General features: G+C 36.5%; 1 long non-coding RNA gene across 1 annotated transcript; it reads left to right on the top strand.

The window, feature by feature from the left end:
• Positions 1-11553: 11553 nt before the first annotated feature.
• LOC127084266 (uncharacterized) lies at positions 11554-14080 on the top strand. The gene is made up of 2 exons (XR_007788670.1): positions 11554-12129; positions 13651-14080. It is a non-coding gene; the product is annotated as an uncharacterized LOC127084266 (long non-coding RNA).
• Positions 14081-17508: the final 3428 nt, after the last annotated feature.

The following is a 17508-nucleotide window of genomic DNA, read 5'->3' as shown; positions in this document are numbered from 1 at the left end:
CTGAAGGAAACCGTTCGTGTGGACTGAGTAGAGGCGTTGTCACCATTCAACGTTCGTGATCACTCCTTAGATCTGCATCAAAGTTTTCAATCGCCACCAGAAGTAATGATTCTATCACTGATCATGCCCATTCGTAAAGATCACTAAAGAAGAAAATTTTTAAATTCTGCTGCGTTTTGGATCGCTATTCTCCTTCAGTGGTATCAGAGCCACTTATGAAACCATGCATCTGATAACTGTTTATTTTATGTATTTTCTGTATTAATACGATTAAAAGACAGAACGAATCAAAGAATAAACGAGTAATTAAATTTGGCATCATGTGTCTACGATTTGGATGATTGATGTTGACTATGCTTCGGAATCTGACATTAGTATGGTGAAGCAGCGATACATCGATCGTCCATAGGTTACACAATTGAGATCGATATATATATATATATATATATATATATATATATATATATATATATATATATATATATATATATATATATATATATATATATATATATATATATATATATATATATAATATATATATATATATGATATATTGTTTCTCTTTCGTTCATTCAAACACTTAATGATTGTTTTCCTTTGAGCGATCAATGGTCATTTACTTCGGAATCCGATGAAAGTATGGTGAAGCAATGGCGTGTTGATCAATCATACTGAATTAACAATCGAGGTGTGTTTGACTGTATGAAATTGGTGCATTAGGGTTCATGACGGTGCAAAGATTGTGCTGTCAAAGAGTTATGCAATTAGGGTTGTGACTGCGCAAGAGTTGTGCTTTAAAATACCAAGTGTTAATGTGAAAATCGACATTGATTTCAAATGAATTATTCATTAAAATTTTACGTCGGGGCGCTACCCCTAACAACCCCGCAGGGGTCACTGCCCCATTGACCACCGTTCGCTGACCGGGCAGCGGAACCCCCGGCTAACTCTGCATAGTGTGATCAGTCGCCGAAATTTAATTTGGTTTATTTAATTAACAGAATTTAAATTAATAATAATAATGTGTTTATTATTATTGTCTTATGGTGATCGGTTATGGCCTTAGTTTTCCTTTATTTTGTTTTGGGATTTTAAAATACGGCTTGCGTGTCGTGCCTCTCTTTTAATCTCTTAATGTAACTTCTTTTCTCATCTCACTCCCTCGTATGTAAAACGAGTTTCTTTTATGTAACATAATGTTATGAAGAAAGAGAAGAATACAATATCAAAGGAGGACAACCTTGAAGATCTTGCTTGGAGAAGCTTAGATCGTTATTAAGTTAGCTTAGGTTCTCTCATTGGCTTGTGAGAACAATTGCGATAGGGGCCATAACTATTTCATTTTGTATGTATGTTGATGCATGTGAATGTATATTGATGCATGTGAGAGACGATTTATATGATAAGTAAGCCAGTGAGATCAGAATAATTGTTAATTCCCTCAAATTAAATATTAAGTTTATGCTTTCCAAGTTTTAGCACTCATCAAGACTAGTATCGAATAATGTAGGTTTCACCTACACGAGGTGCATGTTCTATATTAGTAAGGTGCGATGGGATAATCGTAATATCCAATTGCTAAAACAATGGGTCAAACTTAACTAAATAAATTATAATAAGATTATATATACGTTTAGAAGCAAAAGTTGGAAATGATCCATGTGATGGATTGAAATAAGGAGTTATTCACCCAACTAAAATATTCGAGAGTTGTATTAGATACAATTGGAAGGAATTCCTACCTAAAATAACCTAATTTTGTGTAATCCGCCTACGCGGACTTAAAACAAAGTGAAATGTGGATCTCGACCCACTAGAAAATCTTCCAACAGGATTTTCCGAATCAAATGGTGAGGGTCATTTGTTTTGAGTAAAATAGTGGGAGCATATTTAATTAAAGGCCTCATTAAATATGTTATTTTAGTGATACTTATAATTTCATTATTTTTCATGTAGATTACCATGATAACAAACACCTCTAACAACATTTTGAGATCGATCCTTTATAAGGAAAAATTGTTTGAGACAAATTTTCTGGATTGACACCGAAATCTGAGGATTGTCCTCAAATATGATAGAAAGTTGTATGTCTTGGAGAAACCTGGTCTTGAAGAGGAACCTCCTAGTTCTGCACCTAAGGCAGAAATAGATGCTTATAAGAAGCATGTCGATGATGCCAATGAAACTGCTTGCCTCAGGCTAGCTACCATGAACTCAGAGTTGCAAAAGCAACATGAGAATATGGAAGCATTCAATATGATCGAACACCTGAAGATGCTATATCAAGAGCAGGCAAGGCATGAAAGGTTTGAAGTTTCAAAAGCCCCATTTTCAAGGCAAGTTAGTTGAGGGAGCCCCTGTAGGTCCCCATGTCTTGAAGATGATTGGGTATGTGGAGAACCTTGAGAGGTTGGGTTTTCCCCTCGAAAAGAAACTTGCGACTGATTTGATCTTGCAATCATTTCTAGATAGCTTCGATAAAATTTTCCTTAATTTTAATATGAATGATATGGACAAATCTCTTCCTGAACTGCTAGCCATGTTAAGAACTGCTGAGCAGAATCTGAAGTCAAAAGGGAGGTCCATTCTAATGATCGGAAATGGAAAGAGACAGAACAAAAGAACCACCAAGCAGGGTGGTAAAGGGAAAGGCAAGGAAGTTGCAAAACCCAAACCTATAACTCCTGCTTTGAAGCCTAGTGGAGGCATATGAAAGGAAGGCACCTGCTTCCATTGCGGTAAGACCGAACACTGGAAGAGAAACTGCCCAAAGTACCTAGAAGATAAGAAGAATGGAGTAGAGACTTCAACTTCAGGTATTTTTGTTATTGAAATTAATTTATCTACTTCTGCATTATGGGTATTAAATACTGGATGCGGTTCTCACATTTGTACCAATGTGTAGGGGCTAAAAAGGAGTAGAGATTTGACAAAAGGTGAAGTTGAACTACGAGTTGGAAATGGAGCAAAGGTTGCTGCTTTAGCCGTACGAACTTATGTATTGACTTTACCTAGTGGTTTAATAATTCAGTTAGAGAAATGTTATTATGTACCTGCAATTAGCAGGGATATTATTTCTGTTTCTTATTTAGACAAGTTTGGCTTTTCATTTATAATAAAGAACAATTGTTGCTCCATTTATTTGAATGATATATTCTATGCTACTGCATAAATGAACAGTGGACTATATGTCCTTGATCTTGAAATGCCTATTTATAACATTAATACTAAAAGGATGAAACCTAATGAGTTAAATCCAACTTACCTTTGGTATTATCGATTAGGCCACGTAAATGAGAAATGCATTTCCAAACTCCATAAAGATTGACTTTTGGACTCTTTTGATTATGAATAATCTGAGACATGCAAATCTTGTTTAATTGGAAAGATGACAAAGTCTTCATTCACAGGAAAAGGTGAAAGAGCTAATGATATTTTGGCCCTCATACATACTGATGTATGTGGACCATTGAACATACCAGCCAAAGGAGGTTTTCAGTACTTCATCATATTTACTGATGATTTTAGTAGATATGGTTATGTGTATTTGATGAAACACAAATCAGAGTCCTTTGAAAAGTTCAAGGAATTCAAGAATTAAATACAAAACCAAATAGGTAAGAATATTAAAACTCTTCGATCAGATCGAGGTGGTGAATATTTAATCCTAGAGTTTGATGACCATCTGAAAGAGTGTGGGATTCTATCCCAACTTACTCCTCCTGGAACACCCCAATGGAACGGTGTATCTAAGAGAAGAAATCGAACCTTGTTAGACATGGTTCGATCCATGATGAGTCACGCTGATCTTCCAAACTTCTTTTGGAGACATGCACTATTGACAACAGCTTACACACTTAACCGTGTTCCATCCAAAAAGACTAGCGTAGGTCAAGTAGAACAAGACCAGCGTAGGTCAAGCAGGATACGTCACCTACCTGAGAGATATGGATATCTCATAACTGATCAAGGTGATGTATTACTCATGGATCAAGATGAGCCTGTGACCTACCAAGAGGCTATAATTGTTCCTGAGTCTGAGAAGTGGCTAGAAGCCATGAAATATGAAATGGATTCCATGTACACAAATCAAGTTTGGACCTTGGTAGAGCCTCCTATAGGAGTTAACCCTATAGGATACAAGTGGGTCTTCAAAAAGAAGACTGACATGGATGGTAAGGTACATACCTATAAGGCAAGACTGGTTGCAAAAGGATATAAACAAATTCATGGGGTTGACTATGATGAAACCTTTTCACCAGTTGTGATGCTTAAATCTATTCAGATTTTACTTGTTATCGCTGCATGTCATGATTATGAAATATGGCAGATGGATGTCAAAACTGATTTCCTTAATAAGGATCTTCTTAAGGATGTGTACATGACACATCCTGAAGGATTTGACATACCAGAAGAAGCCCAAAAGACATGTAAGTTACGAAGATCAATCTATGGATTGAAGCAAGCTTCCAGAAGCTGGAATCTTTGTTTTGATGAAACAGTAAAACAATATGGATTCATCAAGAACAAAGATGAGCCTTGTGTCTACAAGAAGGTTAGTGGGAGCATGATCGCTTTCCTGGTATTATATGTAGATGACATATTACTCATTGGAAACGATGTCTTTACCCTGCAATAAGTAAAGTCTTGGTTGGGGAAATTATTTTCTATGAAGGACCTAGGTGAAGCAGCATATATATTAGGAATCAGGATCTATAGAGATAGATCACAAAAACTGCTTGGCCTAAGTTAGAGTACATACATAGACAAAGTGCTTAGACGCTTTAATATGCATGATTCCAAGAAAGGATTCAAACTTATGCAACATGGTCTGTGTCTATCAAAAACATAACCCCCTCCAACTAAGGAAGAAAGGGATCACATGAATAAGAATCCATATACCTCTGCAATAAGATCTATCATGTATGCCATGTTATGTACTCGACCAGATGTCTCGTGTGCTTCAAGTGTAATGAGTAAGTACCAATCTAATCCTGGTGATGCTCATGGGGTAGCTGTCAAGAATATCCTTAAGTATTTGAGAAGGAATAAGGAACCATTCTTGATATATGGAGGTCAGGAAGAGCTTGTTGTAATTGTATACACCGATGTTAGCTTCCAGACAGATAAGGATGACTTTAGATCGCAATCTGGTTATATGTTTTGCTTAAACGGTGGCATTGTGAGCTGGAAAAGTTTAAAGCAAGATACAATTGTTGATTCTACAATCGATGTCGAGTATATTGTTGCCTCAAATGAAGCAAAGGAAATTGTTTGGATCAAAAAATTCATTAGTGAACTTGGCATAGTTCCTAGCATGATGGATCCCATTCATATCTATTGTGATAACAATGGTGCTATCGCAAGCTAAGGAGCCTAGATCTCACCAACGATCCAAAAAAATACTTAGGCATTATTGTTGACCTACTGACAAAGCATCTTACGCATCAGAAGCATGATGGCCATACTAGATCTATTGGCATTAGGGGTATGCCTGATTGGCTCTAGTGCTAGTGGGAGATTGTTGGTGTAAGCCCTAGAGGCCAATGCTTTTGGTACTTATATAAAATTATTTATTAATAATAAAAGGCTTTTTCTTTATTATGTTTGTTTACTAAAGTCCATAGAATAGCTAGTCCGTTTAATGTATCAAGTGTGACTCAATCATGAGATCCCATTAAACATAAGGACACTATTCTTAAAGTATTCGTAGTCGAGCTTTGTTGTGAAATGGGATAACATTAAAGCATTAATACTACTATGTATATAGACTGATGATCGCATCTCATGGATTATGGATAAGGAGTTATCAAGTCTTAAACATATGTATGAATATTAGGAGTAATATTTATATTGGATTGACCTGTTATGAGAATACTATATAGAATATTATGCAAAGTGTCATAAGTTATTCTCATGGTGATGGTGGTGTATACCACCCTTCGACCTGAAACCACTATGGACCCTAGATGTAGAGTCGAGTGCTTTATTGCTGATCAAACGTTGCCCGTAACTGGATGGCCATAAAGTTAGTTGATGGGTACTCCACGAAGCATGCTGAGGGACATGAGTGACCTAGATGGAATTTGCCCATCCTGCGTAACAGGATAAATGTCTAAGGGCCCAATATTGAACTGGACAAGGATGAAACAGTCTATGCTTTGTGTTCAATATCGACATAAGGGCAAAAGGGTAATTATACACACAAGTATTATCACAAACGGATTTGTCAAATCACATGACATTTTCGTGTCTTGGGTAGAAGTGATGTGTTTCTAGATACCGCTCACTGTTTATTATGTCAAATACGTGATTTAATATAATTGTCAATGTTGTGAAAATCTACAGGGTCACACACAAAAGGACGGATTGATGAGAGATGAAGTAAATAAGGAACACTGTAAGGTACGGTGCACTTAAGTGAATTATAGAACATCGTAAGGCACAATGCACTTAAGTAGAATACGAAATATGGTAAGGTACCACGCGCTTAAGTGATTTTGGTATATCATAAGATATGGACCACATACACTTAAGTGGACTTTTTAGCTTACAGCCCATACAAGTGGTTTTATAAATAGAACCCTTGTGCAGAAGAATTAGTTGAGATGAAAATTTTGTTTTTCTCTCTCTCTCTCTCTCTCTCTCTCACTCAAAGTCTTCATTCGTAGCAGCTAGCACTGAGACTGAAGGAGTCTGTTCGTGTGGGCTGAGTAGAGGCGTTGTCACCATTCAACATTCGTGATCACTCCCTAGATATGCATCAAAGTTTTCAATCTCCACAAGAGGTAACGATTCTATCACTGATCATACCAATTCGTAAGGATGACTAAAGGAGAAAAAGTTTAAACTCCGCTGCATTTTGGATCGCTATTCTCCTTCACAAACTCCATTTTTCGAAGAAATGAAGATGAATGAGAATTTAGTTTGTCCTTATGTATGTAAAACCCCTCTTGAAATTCTGTTCCTCAGGGGACAGATGTCAAACATGTTGTCTTATACAACTTGTTCGACAAGTTAAACTAGAATCCACACAATTAATATATATTCAATTGTACAAGATGATGGAGCAGAAAATCAATAATCAACACAATAATTAGTAACCCAATTCGATGCAATAACACTTATGTCTAAAGGGTTGACTTTCAACCAAAGAAAGGAAATTCACTATTAGTAGCTTAGTACAATTAGTCTTAGAAGCAACAACAAGCCATATGTTGTTCAATGCCTCTTCGTAACACTACCCAACGAATTTCTATTTAGGTCTTCTCCTAAATATGAGAACCCTTCTAACTTTCTTCTTAATCACACAACCCGTGATTGTAGTTTCACTACTACAAAATAAAACCTTTCATAACGCCAATTTTACAACGGTCATCGTGTTAACTATGGTAATAGTTTATTTTTTGGACATTTTTTTTTATATTTACTAAAGGATATGTCACAACGGTCATATGTAACAACCTTAGTGAAATGTATATGGGGTTATATGGTTCAAATTGTAGCACCAACAATTTGCCATTTATCGTGATAATAATGTGATTGACCTTGTATAGCACCATAATTTTTGTTTTCAACTGTGGTGAAAGGTGCTACTTATTTATATATAAGCAAAATCATCTCTCGCTTTAGTACATAACAATTGTCTCTCTCAAAACAAAACCATATTAACTCTTTCATTCGTCTCTCTCAAAACGAAACACTAACAACTCTGTCACTCGTTTCTCTCATATGGAAACCCCAAAACGGAACCAAAACATTAAATCTTAGCGAATGAGTATTTACAGGTTTGTTTTCACTATAGTTTTTTTTAAATCTGTTTCAATAGCTTGTTTCATAATGTTTGAACTTTCTGTTTGTTTTGACTTCAAGGTAGGGATGCTTGTTTCAATAAAGAAGACAAATCTAAAGTTAGCGTTACAAACTTGTCTGAAAGATCCATAATGACATCCATTCGAAATATACACAAGTTGACAGTTTTAACTTTAGCTTCATCCTTATTTCATTATGGACACCCCATTATGGGACATGTATGGTACGTTTCTGAAGTATTCTATGACTTGATATATTTGTTGTACCATGTATGTTTTTTATGGTGTGTTGTTGATGAATGTTTTTGGTGAACGTTGTTGTTAATGTTTTTTTAAAAGACAAGTTTATTATATATTATGTGGTTTGAATATTCCTCCTACCAAATATATAACTTTTCAAATTGCATTAGAAAATTATAATAGGATAGATAAAATTGTATTAGAAAACAAGTACATGTTTAATTCCTGACAAGAATTCTTCAAGCCGCTATCTGCATGTTGTTCTATAACAGTTAGAACTTGGTTTAATAATTGTAGTTCTTCAACCACTTCTCTCTCCACCTCTAATTTTGTTTTCAAAGTAAATAATATTTTGCAAAATGAACTAGAGGTGAAGGTAGGGGTGGTTGAAGAACTAGGATAATTAAACAAAGTTATAACTATTAAAGAGCAAAATGCAGATTAGGAGTTGAAGAACCCTTGTCAAGCATTGAACGTGAACTTGTTCTTCTAATATAACTTAGTTTGTCATATTATAATGTTCTAGTTCAAATTGAAATGTTATATGTTTAGTAAACATTGGCGAAATATGCATTCCACATAATTTATAATAAACTCAGGTGTATATATCACATTGGTTGTTTAGCACAACCGTTGTTAAATATTACTCATTAAAGAATATCACAACGGTTGTTTAAAGTAACCATTGTGGTAGATAGAGTGCTACAAAGATACAATCACTGACGCATATCTATGGTGTAAAGCCTCATACATACAATCACACCTTACCTCACAATGGTTAAACCAGTGTGGTGGTATCCATTCACCAACCATTGTGATAGGTGTTTTCCGTAGTAGTGTTTACAACTTAATTATCAATGTTGAATATTATAAGTCAACTAGACAAACCTACAACTATGCCAGTTTACTAAAACATAGTATGATGAACATATATCACTAACAATAACTCAAATAAACCATAGCACTCTAATATCTTTAATGTATTGTTAGATTTCCAATGTAGGTTTTGAGCTCTTTATATAGCAAAAGTATTATGGGCTTTTTCATTGGATCTCTGATTTAATTTCTTCCAGAATCTTTACGCAGTCTGTTGAATAAGATTGGCTCCATAAATATCTCCAACATAAAGATATGATTTGGTTTAATTCAAATTCAAATTTAAATCATATTTAAATCTGATTTAATCTTCATAATTGTCCAACAAATTATATAGTCATATTTCTAAATAAAACCAATAAAATCGAACTGAATCTTCAACAAAAAATTCGTTCAAAAATGCAACAATTTGGCGTGTTGAGGAGGCCTAGATGTCGTACCCACATGTTGTGATATAGCATCCAACATGTGTTCCTTATGCACCAGAAAAACATCATGAAGTAGATTTGCAAACTTGAGCACTTCTCCATGTTATTGTTTTGCAAAATACATGCAATCCTAAAGGAACAACAATCTCCCTCTTTGGCAAGTTGTGGCAAACCAACTCTTCAAGATAGATAACACTCATTCAAACAGAACAAGTGACACTCAGAAGAAGACTATCAAATCATACAATTTCATCAGCAACAACATTCATTAGAGTTGAGCATATCAACGGAAAATCAGTAGCATTCATTAGAGATGCCACACAAAATAATGTTCCATAATTAATCAAACAGACATGCAATCACTCACAACTTAGTCATACATGACACTCAATCAGCTCATAGTTAGTAACATACAATCCTACCAACTAATAGTTGTCATCATGTTATTATTCACATACTTAGTCATGCATAACACAAATAGTTAGTGTTAATATCAGGATATGAAAAATACTACTAACGCAAAAGCTCACTCCCAAAGGGCCAGATGCCTTGCCCGATGCTCCAGTATGTGAGCACATTATTAGTACTTACCCAGATGGTTAGAACTAAACAAATACTTGTTGCCTCAATAACACCCTAGTCCAATTTTTTTCCATGACTTGGCAAAAGGTTAGTATATCAAAATAGCACCCAGAGGCCAAAAACATGAGTAGAATAACCAGAACATCACCAAGAGATGCACAAGTATTAGATCTATTTAAAGTCAAAAGAAGTGAATAAGCTCTTAGAAGTACAAACCTAGTAGTACAAATATTGTACAAGATATTAGAGCATCATTATAATTATTGGTAAAACAACCCTTTAGGCTAGATGGTCAAGATAGATCCTACATAGTTAAGAATTATTACATATCCAAAAACAAAAGGATTACTTAGAAGCCTCCATTTCACCTAGTTTTAAGCCTTAAGAAGGAACCCCAGTCTTTATCAGAGTCATTCTCTTATGCAGGATTATTCTTTTCGGTTTTCACCTTAGGTGTTGATGTCTTTTCATCCACAAATGTTCCACTTGATGATCCACCAAGTGCAGATGCAAATGAAGCGTAATCAACCTCTTTTGACTTATTTCTCTTATCCTCCAAAAACCTCTAAATATCCTTCCTAATACTGATTTCCTTGAATGACAAACTCTTCTTTTGACTCGTGATGAGAGTGAGTTTACACCTCAAAAGATAAGAACAAGATAAGAACGAGAGACCACTTTTCTACAAGTCTCATTAATCCGTATAAAAGGAATTCTTGACCAAATTAAAATCATCTTTGATTGAACTGATTTTCCATGTTTGCATGCCTTCCCAACAGATGCAAATAACAAGGGCACTCCTTAGTATTTCACTCAAATTAGATTCATCTACTAATCTATAGATGTATGATACAATGTCTAATACATCTTAAGGCTCATGACGCATAATTCGCATCATAATTAAAAGGTGTTTTGAAAGAGAAGTCTTTATTTGAAAAAGGGGTGAGGCAAGGTGTGCTTTAAGGAATGAAGCTCAGTATGATCAAGTCTTGATGTCGTTCTATCTTCAAGGTCTTGAATGTGAATTTTGAATTTGAGATTGACTTGACGCATCAAGTAAGTGCAAGTGTAAAAGTCTAATCCACTCAAGTGATCAAGGGACTTATGATCACTTGAATGAATATGTGTCCTACTGAGCATGTAGTTGTTCATGAAAAATCATACAACAAGCCTAATTCACAAAAGAAGTAATTAATTGATCAAAAATGAACTTGATCAACTAATTAACAAAATGAACATCCTAAGAATCAAACATTAAGCACATGGAAATCATGAAGAAAATTTAAAGGGAAAATAAAATGAGTCTAACACATTAAAACCCTAATTTCTAACTAATTTTGTACTTAAGAACTAACCCTAAAAAAATCAAGTCAAATTACAAGATTAGCCTAATGGAAATCTAATCTAATGAATTGTATATTTTTAATGTCTACTAAAAAAAGTATTTTTTTTAATATGTATTTTTATGAGGTGTCTTTAATGTGCTACAAGAAAAAAGAATTAAAATAAAAAACAAGAACAAACAATAATAATTAAAATAAACAACTCACTCTTCCCAGTGGGTGTGATTGTAAAGAATGGGGTGTTTGAATATCAATTGGGTGCAGGGCCAATTGCTAAACCCATATGCTATGTTTGATTTCAGAAGGATGGGGTGCATAAACAAAGTGGATGTATGATTCAGTAAAGCCCTTTGGGCTTAGTGTTTGTGGCCCAACATGACGGGAAAAAGGGTTGAGTGAATCAGACTCACCTCATTTCAATTTCCAAACATTATGAACTTTCCTCTCTCACTCTCTCATTCTCTCCCCTTTCCAAAAATCGCTCCGCCGCGCCGGGGGCGACAGAGCAACCCAACTTAGCCAACAACCACCACCATTAGCATCAATTTCATCTCCTCTCTCTAGTTCTTACACTTAAATCCCCTAATTTCCCTTGGATTCCCAATTCGAACTAAAAAATATCAAGAACCCTAAAAATTTTAAACGAAAATTAAACGCACATGGAGAGAAATCAAAGCAAGAAACATGGGGGCTTTGATTACCCACGACCACCTCTACATCGTGGGAACAAATTTGAAGTGAAAAAACGAAGAGATGGAGATCCTACCTACACGACAAAGGTGTGTCCTAGGAATTGTTGAAGGTCTCGAAGATGAATTTGCAGAGAAAAATACCAGATAAAATCAGGTAATACTTCCAATATTTGGTTGCTTTGTGTAACTTACTTATTCTTCTTCTCCTATGATTAGTTTGTAGGGAATTTATGTGTGATGTTGTTGCTGAATGAAGCTAGTGAAAAGGAATGTGAGGTTTTAGCTCCGTTGAAGTAAAACTTTAATGTGAAATTTTTCTCAACAATGGAGGTTGAGCTTTGAGTGTGTTTGTGACGTGAGGGAAGGAGAGAATTTGCAATGTGGGAATAATCTAAGAGTGAATGTGATTGTCCTTGATGATTGCAGAGAGTGTATCTTATATAGAGATTATGAAGATCGAATTTTGAGGGAGATTCATAACTGTTTTGGGAAGTTTTAGGGAAAATGAGGTTAAAGTTAGGTCAATAAGCAAAGTTAGTTAAAGGGAGTTAACACCGTCAGTTTGTATTTGAATTAGCAATTTGACAATTAGAGGTTTTGAAAAACAATTAGTTATTGTTAGTTGATTGGAACTGTTAGTGAAAATGTTTGAATTGTGATTGTTAATTTAGTTAGTTAATGGCTAGCTTGAATCAATTAGAAGATAGGAGATTATGGTTAGTAGTTTGCACTGTTAGCTAATTGGTTCAATTATGAGCTAAATGAAACTTTGGGCTGTTATGTTAGAAATTTAGGAAAACAGTTAGTGCATCAAATGTTAGTGATCAGAAAGAAGTTAGTTAAAAACAATTAGCAAAATCAATTGAGTTTAGGAACTAGTTAATTCAAACTATTAGAAGCTAGGTTGATTGTTAGGGAAAAGTTAGTTAGGAAATAATTAGCATATTAGTGAATTTGTTTGAACTGTCAGTTGAAAGCAGTTAGCTGTCATGTTAATGTTTCTATCAGTTAGAGAAAATGTTAATTAATGTGTGTTAAACTGCTAGTGAATTAAGTGTTAGTTTGAACTGGTTCTATGTTAATAAATATCCTTGCTGAAATTTGAAATGGAAGTTAGATGTTAATTGGCTTGGAAGTTAGTAGTTAGTGAATGCTAGACTATTAGTTATTGGAGTTATTTACAAGTTAATTGGAAAATCTGTTAATTGATTAGTTAGATGGACTATTTACATGTTGATGAAAAAATAATGGTTTGAACTGAACTGTTAGTAAATTGATTGCAGAATTAGTTAATATTAGTTAATGGGACTTTTAAATTAATTTTAGTTGATGTTATTTTGGGGATTTGAACTACTATGGTAATTGGTAGTTGGAATAGGTAGTTAATCTTGGTAGAGGTTAGTTATTGAAAATGGTGGACATCAGTTAGTAGTTATGAGCCATTTTGTTAACTGTTATGGTCTTAGTTCAATTAGAAGCCATGTTGGTGATGTTGGTATTAGAAATTAGGAAATGGTTAGTGTATTGCAAATGTGGTTGTGCTACTAAGTATTGAATGTGTATGTGTGTATACTGTTGAATTTTGGAATATGCATCATGTGTGCTTGTATGTTGAGGTTCTCATGACTAGGCTTATTATGTGTTTATGAAGCTGACATGTTGAAGTTTTTTGCAGGTTGATGTGAATTTGGTAGGATGGACAACACTTGGCTTGACACGACATCATGAAGGTGTGGCATGGTGATAGAACCCAAACAAATGAGGAAGCACCACATCAGCAATTAATTCACTCAGCAACTAGTGGGGCCAAGCCGTTATTGGTTTATTCTAGGAGAAATGGCAGATTGGGAAATATTGGCTAAGGTTGTTAGAGATGATGTGACGTGTATCTGGGATAGAGCATCACATCATTTCTTTTCCTAGTTATAAGGAGTCAGAGAGGGAATTGAGGAGGATCTTTGCATTTTGTCTGTTAGTGCATTGAGGATAGAGAGTACTGACTCTCTATTGAGGAGCCTAGCTCTTGGCAGATCTAGGGATTTGTAATTCCTTATTATGTACCTTGTTCCTTTATACGTTCATATAATAAAGCTCTTTCTCTTAAATATTGTTATTATTATTACTATTCTATTGTGTATTGTGTTGGTACGTATCAAGTGGTCCGACCTACCGGATTCGAAGCAGCGGTACCAGTGGATGCCGACGAAGAAAACCACAGCGGTAGCTTTAACGAGAATGGAGGAAAATGTGACGACGTTAGAAGGAGAGATCTCGGAAGTACGTTCTACCTTGGAAAATTTCCAGGTAGAGGTGAAGGAGAATCACGCGAGTTTAATTGCGATGTTGGAAAAGTATCTAGGAAAGGCGGTAAGAGAGGAGAGCAGTGGGAGTGTGTTGAACAAAACTGTATCAAAGAACTTGGGGACACCAGAGAAGAAGATCGGAGAAGCTTCAAATGGGTCTCGCGTCGATTCCTTGACCGAGTTTCGTCATTCAGGGAAGTAGGTGGAGCTTCCGTCGTTCGACGGTGAAGATCCTGTCGGTTGAATTTCACGAGCAGAGGTTTACTTTCGGGTACAGGGTACCACGCCGGAAGTGAAAGTGAGTTTAGCCCAGTTGTGTATGGAAGGACACACCATACACTTTTTCAACTCACTAGTTGAAGAAGATGAAGGTCTGACTTGGGAGACGTTGAAAGAAGCGTTACTTGGAAGGTACGGGGGACATGGCGATGGAGATGTGTACGAGCAGTTGACTGAGCTGAAGCAAGAAGGATTTGTGGAAGAGTACATAACAAAGTTTGAGTACTTAATCGCTCAAATTCCGCGGTTACCGGAGAAGCAATTTCAAGGCTATTTTCTTCATGGGTTGCAATCGGAGATTAAAGGTAGAGTTAGGAGTCTGGCAACCATGGGAGATATGAGTAGAATGAAGTTGTTGCAAGTAACTCGTGCTGTAGAGAAGGAGGTAAAAGGGAAGAGTGGAGTTGGACTCACCCGTGGGCCAAAAAATGGGCCTTACCGGGTTGGGTCACAGGTTGGAAGCAAGGGAGGGTCAGATTGGGTTATGGTAAAAAATAGAGAAGGGGGTGCAAGTGGTAGTATGAGGAATGAGCCAAACAATGACAGGCAGGCCCAATGTGACAGGAGGCGTGTTGGGCCTCGTGATAGAGGGTTTATACACCTCTCTTACAATGAACTTATGGATAGAAAGAAAAAAGGATTATGTTTCAAATGTAAAGGACCTTTTGGTCCTACCCATCAATGTCCAGACAAACACCTTAGAGTGTTAGTGGTGGATGATGAATGTGATGAGGATGGAGAAGCCAGGGTGTTGGCTGTGGAGGTAGGTGAAGAGGAGGATGAGGAGCACTGAGAGATGATCATATTGGATTTACATCATATAGCCCATGAAAATCATCAAACTATGAAGTTTCAAGGAACAATCATGGGGGTAGAAGTATTAATTTTGGTGGATAGTGGGGCATCCCACAACTTTATTTCACAAAGTTTAGTACACCACATGGATTGGCCCATTGAACAAACTCCACAAATGAAGGTTAAACTAGGGAATGGGGTCCAAATAGAAGCGCAAGGGAGGTGCAAAGAGCTGGAGATGTACATTGGAAGTTACAAACTAAGGTCGAATTTGCAATTATTTGAATTAGGGGGTATTGACGTGGTGTTGGGCGTTGAATGGTTAAAAACTTTGGGTGATACTATTATTAATTGGAAGCAACACACTATGAGTTTTTGGGAACAAGGGAAGTGGATAACACTTGGAAACAAAGAGGGGTGCAAAATGCCATTGATTGCACTGCAAAGTATTTTAGAGAAACCCAGGTCCAAGAAAGATGGGGAGGTGTGGAGAACTGAGGGGGTTGAGCCTAAGGTGGTTTGTGAATTCGTTAGGTCCGAAAGCCTAAACCCAGAGTTGGAGTGGTTGTCGGGTGAGTTCGCGAACATTTTCGAAACAACTTGTGAATTTGTGTTGTCGGAACACCAACACCAGGAGTTGGGGGAGGTGTTAGGTAAGTACGCTCACATTTTCCAAACGCCTTCGAGCCTACCACCCAGACGGAAGAAGGAGCACGATATCAATCCCATCGACGGACATGGAATAATGAATGTTCGTCCTTACCGCTACCCCCATCACCATAAAAATGAGATTGAAAGGCAAGTTAAAGAGATGCTAGCTGCCGGGATAATTCGTCACAGTACGAGTTCATTCTCTAGTCCCGTTATCTTGGTAAAAAAGAAGGACAACACATGGAGGATGTGCATTGACTACAGAGCACTTAATAAGGTAACCATTCCCGACAAATTCCCTATCCCTGTCATTGAAGAATTATTAGACGAGTTACATGGTGCGAAATTCTTTACTAAGCTGGATCTTAAGTCGAGCTATCACCAAGTAAGGGTGAAGGATTCTGATGTTGAGAAAACTGCATTCAGGACTCATGAAGGACACTATGAGTTCCTTGTAATGTCGTTTGGGCTTACTAATGCTTCTTCGACGTTCCAAAATCTCATGAACGATGTGTTTAGATCATTGCTCCGAAAGAGTGTATTGGTGTTTTTTGACGACATTCTTATTTATAGCCAAAACTGGGGAACTCATATGAGGCATCTTAAAGAGGTATTGGAGTTGTTACCTGCTCATAATTTGGTGGTAAACAAGAAGAAGTGCAGTTTTGGCCAACAATCAGTGGAGTATTTGGGGCATGTAATCACAAGGAAGGGAGTAGCTGTTGACCATAATAAAGTGGTTGGTGTGCTTTAGTGGTCTCAACCCAAGAATGTTAAAGGAGTTAGAGGGTTTTTGGGGTTGACAGGTTATTATCGGAAGTTCATCAGGGATTATGGAAAAATTGTCAAACCTTTAATAGAATTAACTAAGAAATATGGTTTTAAATGGAACGAGAAGACTCGACCAGCGTTCGACACATTGAAGCAGAGGCTTACAACAACACCAGTGTTAGCCTTACCAGACTTTTCAAAAGAATTTGTTATTAAGTGTGATGCCTCAGGTACGGGCATATGGGCTATTCTAATGCAAGACAAAAAACCGGTGGCTTACTTTAGCAAGGCTTTGGGAATCAGAAATTTATCTAAGTCCGCATATGAGAAGGAGCTAATGGTTGTAGTGTTGGCAATCCAACATTGGAGGCCATATTTGTTAGGAAGGAAGTTTGTAGTATCGACGGATCAAAGAAGCCTCAAACAACTAATGCAGCAAAAAATAGTAACTACAAAACATCAAAATTGGGCTGCAAAGCTGATGGCTTATGATTTCGAGATTATTTATAAATAGGGCAAGCTCAACAAGGGTGCTGATGCACTGTCTAGGGTGCATGAAGGCCGTGAATTGAATACTATGAACTCTCTAGTAACTTAGGCACAAGAAGAACAAATCAAAGCAGAGGTGCAAGAAGATGAGAAATTACAAAGGATCATTGCAGAGATTCAACAAGATCCTTCATCTTGGCCTGGGTACAGTTATAGACAAGGGGTTCTTTTTTATGAAGACAGGT

Source organism: Lathyrus oleraceus, chromosome 5, assembly GCF_024323335.1.
Source record: "Lathyrus oleraceus cultivar Zhongwan6 chromosome 5, CAAS_Psat_ZW6_1.0, whole genome shotgun sequence".
Taxonomy (NCBI): Eukaryota; Viridiplantae; Streptophyta; class Magnoliopsida; order Fabales; family Fabaceae; genus Lathyrus; species Lathyrus oleraceus.
This window is presented reverse-complemented; position numbering and strand designations above follow the sequence as displayed.